The 2720-nt window shown below is 38.3% G+C and overlaps 1 pseudogene; it reads left to right on the top strand.

Moving 5' to 3' along the window:
- Positions 1 to 714: 714 nt before the first annotated feature.
- The window catches only part of LOC103212671, a 9475-nt pseudogene continuing 7469 nt past the window's right edge, over positions 715 to 2720 (top strand).

Raw genomic sequence — 2720 nt, 5'->3', positions numbered from 1 at the left:
TTGATTTACTTTATTGTTGCTTTTGTGAATATATACAGTAAAACACACCAATTCAATAGTTTCTATACATACCATTTACCTAAAACTAATTTTGATTGAACAAGTTTCAGAAATTAAAACAAGATTATATCAGTTACTTAACACTTTGAATTAATAGGCCTTAAAATGTTAAGCAATTTATTTCACAAGTTATTCCTACCAAAATAGGAGAATATGTTTTCAAAAATGGGAACAGACAATAATTTGAAGCTAAGAGCTCTAAATTTTAGAGCCTTGGAAGGATGGAGTAAAAATACTACCTGACAAATCTTCCTCTGTTATAGAAGTGGAGCACCTGCAAGGTGCAAAGAAAAATTAGGCTGGAAAGACTCGAACAAAAATGTCAAAAACAATGTAACAATCCGTCAAATTGGTACTGCTAGTAATTTAGACTACAAGGCAATAATATTGAGAAATAGCACAAGAAACAAGATATGTGATTAATGATTTAGTATTTGTTTGTTTGTTTCAGTTGGCAGCTTTATAAAGAGTGTTTCTAATCAGGGAATTATAAGCCTAAGATTCATGTGGAAATTTTTTCAATATAGCTCCACAGTCCAAACTCCAAATGCAATATATTAATACTGCTGTCATCTTTCATTCAGGTTCCTTGCTGGATTTTTATGGCCCATCTCCCTTCAAATCCAAACACTCTTGATTTGACACATGGCAGTGATGAGAAATCATACAGCTATAACCACATTCATCCTGCTAGGGATGAGAGATGACCCAATACTACAGATTCTGCTTTGATATTTTTATTTCTCACCTACATTTTGAGTGTGGCAGGGAACCTGACAATTATCACCCTTATGTTTTTGGATTCTCATCTTAAAACCCTCATGTTTTTTTCCTCCAGAATTTCTCTTTCTTGGAAGTTTCATTCACCACTGTCTGTGTCCCCAGGTATCTGTATACTATGACAATTGGAGATAAAACTGTGATCTATAATGCTTGTACCACACAAATGTTTTTTTGTTGTCCTCTTTGGAGCAAGTGAGTTTTTTCTCCTTGCTTCCATGTCCTATGATCGCTAAATGGCCATTTGTAAGGCCCTACATTATATGCCCATGATGAATAACAAGGTCTGCACAACACTTGTTCTCTGCTGTTGGCTTTCTGGCCCATTGATCATCCTCCTACCTTTTAGCATGGGCTTCAACTGGAATTCTGTGACTCAAATCTCATTGACAGTATTGGCTGTGATACATATCCTATTTTACAGAAATCCTTCTCAGACACTGTGCTTATAGAAGAAATTTCTTTGGTTTCAGCTGTGGTAACACTAATTATTACCCTAATTAGTGTTGCTCTTTCATACACATGCATCATCAACACCATTCTAAAATTCCCTTTGCCCAAAACAGACAGGCCTTTTCCACCTGTTTTTCTCACAAGAATATGGTTTCCATGACCTTATGACAGCTGCATCTTTATTTACATCAAGCCTTCAGCAAAGGAAAGTGTGGACCTTAATAAGGCTGTGTCGATACTGGCTATTTCAGTTGTCCCTTTGCTTAACCAATTCATTTATACACTTTGAAACCAACAAGTGAAAGAAGGCTTCACAGAGACTGTTAAAAAAAATGCATTTCTGGGGAGATCCAGCAAGATGGCAGACTAGGGAGAAAGACTTCACAGACCCTCTTCAAGAAAGAAAAGGGAAACCAATTGACACAGACACAGAAGATAATCCTGGACCCCTGAGCCTTGAAGGGAAGGATATACAAGTGGACTAAACATTACTAGCAGAAGAATTTGTGTGAAAATACCAAAAAGGAAACATACGGAGCTACAGTCTGGCAGTGATCCTGAGCGATCCTGAAGGCACAGCACAGGCAGCTTGGAGATTTGCGAGTGGTGGTAGGACCTAAGAATTAAACAAAAAATCACCTTGCTACTCAGGGAATGCACGGAGGACTGTGCATGGTGGCTGGGGAACAAACGGAAAAGGTGAAGAGAAAGGTGGGCTGAGCTGTGGACTTCTGCTGGTCTGGAGGGTGCTGCCATTTTGAAGGTTTAAAAAGCAGCTTCACAATTTTGTCTATTTAAAGAGACAGTGCTCTTCCAGATTCCTGGGGTTTAAGAACACGTTCTGCTTCCCAGCAACCCCAGGGACATATAGGACCTGCAAGACTGAGAAGTTACTGTTCCTGTGTGATTACATGGTGTGTTTTTCATCCATGGGATTTTAGTTTTTTGGTGGTTATTCAATTCTAATTTGTGTCTAATTGAATGGGAGACAACAACAGTCCTCATAAGACACAACTACACCCACACCTCCTGCAACTTCAGTTACTGAGTGAGAGTCACTACCTCCTTCTCCACCAATGGGCCAACAATAAAAAACCACCAAGAAGAGCCCGAATCTCCCTTGCCTGCTCTTCACAAGCAGTTAACAGAGACATAAATACAACAACACCACAATGCCTCAGAAACAATAAGCCATCACAGTACATACAAAGAAGCAAGATAAAGTGGTAGAAATAAGGAAGCAGGATACAGACCCAGAACACATCCATGAGGAAGAAGCAGCATTGGAACTATCTGATAAGGAATTCAAAAGAATCATCTTTAGGTCTCTTCAAAGGATTGAGAGACAGACCAAAGAAAACACAGAAAAAACCTTAGAAGAATTTTGGAAGAAAATACAAGAACAAAATGACAAAATAAATGAAAAA

Source organism: Orycteropus afer, unplaced genomic scaffold (assembly GCF_000298275.1).
Source record: "Orycteropus afer afer isolate SDZICR_OR568_19922 unplaced genomic scaffold, OryAfe1.0 scaffold01059, whole genome shotgun sequence".
NCBI lineage: Eukaryota > Metazoa > Chordata > Mammalia > Tubulidentata > Orycteropodidae > Orycteropus > Orycteropus afer.
Note: the sequence above shows the minus strand (reverse complement) of the source record. Positions and strands in the feature narration are given on the sequence as shown.